Raw genomic sequence first — 7,005 nt, 5'->3', positions numbered from 1 at the left:
GGTAATACAATACCCATATTAAAGTTAACACAAATTTAATTACAGAATATCCTATAAGAATTCAATAATTTAAAACGGTGGGATCATTAACATATTGTTCCACCTCTTAAATTTGTAAACTCTTGTAGATGACAACCAAGGCTGTTTAGAAAAAAATATGTTTCTGGTTGAAAACAAAAAAATCCAATTCAATATTCTTTTAATACACAAAAAATTTTTAAATACAATTTTAAAGAATTATATTTTTGTCTTATTTATTTTAATTTTAGTGTTTGAATAGATTGTTTAGTTTCCATAACAATATTCTATTTTTCTTCACAACCTTGGGAACACTGTAACTATATTAAAAAAATGAGTATACATTTCAAATCAATCAAATTATATTATTATATTATCAATATTACTTACAATTATATTATGTAAAATAAATAATATTATAAGTATTAAATAAATACTTCCAATTCCCTCAAAATAAATATTTAAAATTATTCTTTGAAAATTGTGCAGCCCATACTAAAGCAGGCATTAACCTAATAAATATAATGAACAGTGTAATTTTTTTGAAATTAACATAAGTATTAAATATTTTACTGGAGCACTAGAGCTAATAAGATTAAGATGTCAGTTCAAATGTGTACTATCAGATTCAAACCCAGCCACAGGTGGCAATTCTCTCTGATCAGGCTCTTTTGAAGAAACCCCATACCTCCCAAGTAGGGCATGGCAGAAACCTAAGAGTGCCCAATAAAAATTCTGCCAAACAGGCAACCTAATTAGACTTTAGGAAGTCCTCACATGTACGTGCCACACAAATGAAAATATTTTATTTGACTAACTATACAAGTTCAAAGTGATAAATTATATAAAAATGAATGAGTCATTATTTCATTTAGTGTTAACTACTAATTTTGTCATCTTAAATATTAAATAAAACAAAATCCATCATAAAGAAGTGAACACTTGGTAAGGGACTCAATAATATGGCATTTAAAAAAAAATGTATTATAATCATGTCATAACAATGATATTTACAGAAACAATAATAGATTTTATAAAGAATAAAAAATATTAAAATAATGTTAAGTTAATACATGCTTTGGTACATGTTGATAGGAAAAACAAAAGCACATGTCTTCTCATGTGCAGTTAACATTGCTCTGCATACAAAACCACTACCACAAGCACATACATAAGGTCTTGCTCCAGTATGTTTTCTATAATGAATTACATAAGAAGATCGCTGTGAAAATGTCTTACCACATTGATCACATTGGTATGGCTTTTCACCAGTGTGAGTTCTGAGATGCAATACTAATGTACATTGTTTTGCAAAGCCTTTACCACAGAAACTACATACATTTGGTTTCTCCCCAGTGTGTAATCGTTTGTGTAACTTCAAATGTTCTCTGCTGGACAATTCTTTGCCGCATATGTCACACAGACAAGACATAGCTCTTTATGTGTTCGACGATGTAAAGCAAGTGAGCTACGATCATCAAATTTACGCCCACATTGAGTACACACATATGATACCGTGTCTCCGTGTATAAGGCGCATGTGCGTTGCCAAGTATCGAGATAATGAAAATGATTTTTTACACGACTCACACTTAAATGGCTTATCACCAGTATGCTTATTTTATGTTCATTTAATGAACTTTCTGTAATAAAATTCTTATTGCATTCTGAACATGTATACTTAGACTGCTTTAAATGACGTTTTTGATGACGGTACATAGAAGATCGATGCTGTGTTGTATAACCACACGACTCACATGAAATAGTAGGAGGTTCATTATTATGATTTAACACATGAGTATTAAATGCCAAAAGATTTTGAAATGTACGATCACAGATTTCACATACATGCAGGGGTTTATCTTGTTTTTCTGTCAAACTTTCAGAGGGATCGTCCTCAGTTTTACTCGAATCTTCATTTTTTTCTGCAACATCAGCATGAGCAGTTTTTTTAGGAGATTTAACAGGCAAACGTTTACAAGGTCCAGACTTTCTTTTGCTCGGTCTAAAATAAATTAAAATGTATTAATAACAAAAATTAAAGGCATCAAATAATTTTACCTTCTAACTGTGGGTGCCTCTACATCACAATCACTTGGTGGCTGATTCTAAAATATTTAACATATTGTATTATTTAATTTTAATATCAGACATAATATAAATTACTCATTTGTCATTTCAATTGTTGAAAAGTGAAAACTCAATAAATTAGAAGAAAATTATTAGATAAAATGAACAATACAGATAATGTACCTATATATTAGTTTGATTAAAAACTATTACCATTTGATCTAAGATGCCGCGAAATGATTCTCAGTCTCTTGAATGCACATAAAAAAATTATAAGTTTCCAAAAGTTTTCTATGACAACCATTACATATCATTTTTGGGAACGGATCTTCTTCTGAAAACTAATCAAGCAACAAATGTCAACAGGAATTGATAATAATAATATAAAATTATAATTATAATTATTATTATAATAGTATAGTCAATTATAATATCACCTATATTCTTAATATTATTGCTTACTTTATTCGGTAAACACATATTTATTTTCTCAGCCAGACCATCAGGATCTTCGACTATGGGCGTTTTTGCATCGTCTTCCGTCAGACAGTACCTACAAACCCGGACAAGTCCATTATAACTATAACTATGAAGCGTAAACGACAATAATTATACACGAACACGCACGAACTTCCATACGAATTTGATCAATTAAATTTAAAAGTGAAAGAAAATTAATGGGTACATAGGTATATGTATGAAAGTGTAATATATTATTTCGTCAATATTATTTCGTATTATCATAACCATAGACCATTTGCAACAGATAACATCAGCTTTCGGTTAACCATTCTAACCTCAAACATTTGTTTTGTCCAAAAACGCCCTTTTTTTCTGTGTACTTGGCATTTTTGAAATTTTTTAACTTAAACAATATTGACGTTTTCAATAAGATCGACAACCAATACATACTATATGTAATATAATATATAAATATATATAAGATCTTGATGCTATACTGAACACCATTTGACAAACTGTTCACCGTTGTAACTTGTAACCCACTACGAATTTTTGGCCTCGGCCTTGTAATGGACTCTGACACCAATCTGAAAGTAATTGTTGCTATAATGTTCTCTGGTGTAAGTGCCATTCAATAATTTTCACGAATTATTGTTAAATCGCGTTAAATTTGTTTTAGAATTGACTCAAACAAATAAAAATAAACGTAATGCACGAAAACGCAACAACAAAAGTAGCTGTTACTACTTCTGTAACACCTGTACATGGTCGTCCGGAATTTAGCAAACACAGAAATAGCAACCACCAAAGGAACCTTAGCCTTGACTTCGGTATGATGTTACTCGCTTAATTACCTTAAGGCTTAAATAATAATTGTTTTGCCCTCTAGTTGGTTGTATTTGTCTTGTATCATCCAATTTAAAAGAATTAAAAACAGACTAATTTCTGTATAATGAGTTAAATTCTCTTTTCACAATTTTTAAAAACATTGGTATTTACCAAATTATTTACTATTCTGAATATAAATCATGGCCAAAATAAATAAAATATTTATTTTATAGTTGTTTCTATACACAATGTATTATACATAGTTGTATTTAATCTAGTCAATTTAAAGAGTTACTATTTTTATTTAGTTAAATACTTAGTAAAGTTTTATATTATAAATTACGAATTTCAAACCACAATTTGGTATTTAAGAAATACAGTTAAGTTACACAATATTCTAAAGTAATTGCATAACTATTTCAGAGTTATTGCAAAATAAAAAATCTTAATAAATAATATTAATTGAAGTTTTTTCAATTTATATGCGTGTTATGATTAATTTTATTAAATATAAGGTCAATGGGTATTGTATTACCACCAATAAATCATCCATCTCACCACCGAAACCGTAGTTTGGATTCTGTACTAACTAAAATACCAGAGGTAGATGTGATACCAAGTCCTGAGTGTCCTGAACCAATATGTGCACCAATGTCTGACCCAAATCCATTCAGACGATTCTGGTATTGGAAGGTATTACTGTTTACATGTAAAAATTAAAACAAATAATAATTTGTCATATAGTTATAAATTATTATAGTTCAGAGATGGCGAGCAGCTGCAGTAGAGAGAGTCTTAGCTGTTCAGAACCTAGCCCTTCGAAACAGGGAAGTTATGATGCTCAGACATTTGACAAAGTTTCTAAAAGCTTTCTGCTCAGACTGATAGAGTCCAAGCTGTTTGATATGCCAATGGCCATTATGTACCTTTTTAATTCAAAAGAGCCTGGTGTCCAACGGTATATAGGTATATACTTCTTATTTAAGTAAAATTATTGATTACTCAGATATAATATATTTATAATGATAATGACTTAAATTAATCTTCAGGTGATAAATTATTTAGTTTCGATGACAATTCAGTAGATTTTTTCTTGCCACAATTAATTAGTATGTACATACAAATGGATGATATTGCAGAGGCTATAGATCCATATTTGGTACACAGGTAAGTTAAAATTTATCAACTATTATAATAATGCAACAAACGCTAATTAATTAATAACAATTTTAGATGTCGTAAATCTTGTGATTTTTCTATAAAATGTGCATGGTTATTAAATGCCTTCCATGATTTAAATGCTGAATCAAAATCTCGTGGTGGTCAATTAATCAGTACAATTCTCAATGAGCATTATAAACAAGGACCAAGTGAACCAACCATATTAGACTCATTCAACCTATTAACAAAAAAGACTCATTGTCGGTCTAGATCTGACAGCTCAATGGTCAATTTAAATGGAATTCAAATAGGTAATATTTAATTGTACTGTATACTCCATTTACAATATTATTTAATAGTTTTAACCTTTATACAACATATTATTCATAGTTTTTATTTATTATTATTTAGTGCGAGAACGAAATTTTTTAGGAGATTTAAGTTCTGGCATGGCATTTGATAATAAATGCAGCTGCACTGAACAAATAGCTGAGTGTCATTGCGGTGTAAGTTGAATAATAAAAATATATTCAACATTAAATTGTATATATTTATACTTTTAATATATTTCTACAGGCTCCAAGAATGTGTTCTGAAGTAGAATTATCAAATGTTTAACAACACTTGGACGTGATTTGGCCAAACAACCAACTAGAGAAGCAAGAACTACTTATCTCTATAGCCAATTAAGTTTAATCAATAAGAATTTACCTGCTAAAGTGTGGATACCATTATACAACTGTAATCATCATATTTTATCAATTCCTCCACGTGTAGCACGCTGTTTTGAATTCTAAAGACAAGGTAAATTATCACCGTGTTAATATTTCACTGGCAATCAGAACAATTCACTAACAATTTTAATTGTATGTTTTTAATAACAAAATTAAAATAAAATATATTGTGAGATTTTGTGTTCTTCTAAAAATATATTTTAAATGAGATTGTGTACTCACTACTCATTGTATTCATCATAATTAAGTTTTTACTTTCACTATTTTCTCAAAATAATATGATCATTCTGTTACCAACTCTAATTTTATAACATAGGTTTTAAAAATACTAAAATTCTGGTATTTTTTCTTCACTAAACAGTTAACTTATTAAATAAAAATTATTAAAATTAATATTATATATTTAGGCTCCATTTATTATATATGTGGAAGTAGCAGAGGTAGAGATTGCCTGAACGGTCTCCCTTGACCTACTCGGATATCAAATCTTCGTCAAACCCGTAGTGAAGAAAATCTCACTCGATGTGAGTCTCAAGACTCAAAACCAGAAATAAACAATCAGAACAATGTTTATTGTGGCTGGTGAATTAGACGTCGCCTCACCGTTTCTACTGACATTAAAAGTTCTTCGCCAACAGATCCTGAAGACCCTTCTGCTGCTGCACTTAAGAACTTTGGTCCGAAAAAGAAAAACGTGTCAGGGAAGTATCTCCATATGGTGGTCTAGCCACTGAAACTGGTTACCCGTTATTGTAAAACAGGTGATGATTTAAGACAAGAACTTCTCGCCTCTCATTATTACTAACGTTACACTAGATATGGATGGTCAGAATTAGTACCGTTAAAAGTTTTTCCATATAAAATTTTATGTTTATCAAATGATGCCGGTTTAATAGAACCAGTATTAAATACCATCTCTTTACACCAGATCAAAAACAAATAAAAATTCGTTATCAGTATACTTTGAAGAGGAATTTAAGAAAATACTTAGCAGAAGCACGGAAAAATTTTATAGAAAGTTGTGCTGCTTATTCGCTTGTTTGTTATTTGATCCAAGTAAAAGACAGACACAATGGAAATATACTTCTTGATAATCAGGGTAATCTTATACATATTGATTTTGGATTCATACTATCTGCGTCCCCTAAAAATCTGGGATTTGAAAGTTCACCCTAAATTAACATCGGAAATGGTTGATGTAATGGGTGGTCTTGATTCAGATGGTTTCAAATACTTCAAACTACTAATACTTCGAGGTTTAATTGCTTCACGTAAACACATGGATAGAGTGTTGTCCGTTGTCCAAATCATGCAGTCTGCTAGTATGAAATATTTTTATCAGCTAAAGACTATGATCAAATGTAACAAATTATATTAGTTTTTTTTTATTTTACAGATTCACAATTACCTTGTTTTAGAGCTGGGGCAACGGCTGTTATTGGATCTTTGAAATGTCGTTTTCATTTAAATCTAACAGAAGCTCAACTGATATCGCTTGTCGATAACATGGTTGAGTCGTCGTTGCATTCAATCACGACCAAGTTGTATGACGGTTTCCAATACTACACTAATGGCATACTGTGATTGTTACTACACGTTACTTGGAATACACAAAACAATATGTTCAGTCTCCTACATAGTAAATACATAATTGGCAAATGCTACTTCCAAGTGCGATTTTTTATTGGATGAAAATGATAAAATGTTTTGCTCACTAAACCTGGTCAATGAAA

The 7,005-nt window shown here is 30.1% G+C and overlaps 3 pseudogenes; 2 read left to right on the top strand and 1 right to left on the bottom strand.

The window, feature by feature from the left end:
* Positions 1-249: 249 nt before the first annotated feature.
* Positions 250-2,878, bottom strand: LOC113552490 (annotated as a pseudogene).
* A 380-nt stretch (positions 2,879-3,258) lies between these two features.
* On the top strand, positions 3,259-6,909 carry LOC113553020 (annotated as a pseudogene).
* The window catches only part of LOC113552488, a 6,786-nt pseudogene continuing 6,673 nt past the window's right edge, over positions 6,893-7,005 (top strand).

This window comes from Rhopalosiphum maidis, chromosome 2 (assembly GCF_003676215.2).
Source record: "Rhopalosiphum maidis isolate BTI-1 chromosome 2, ASM367621v3, whole genome shotgun sequence".
NCBI lineage: Eukaryota > Metazoa > Arthropoda > Insecta > Hemiptera > Aphididae > Rhopalosiphum > Rhopalosiphum maidis.
The sequence above is the reverse complement of the archived record's forward strand: the minus strand, read 5'-3'. Positions and strand labels throughout refer to the sequence as shown.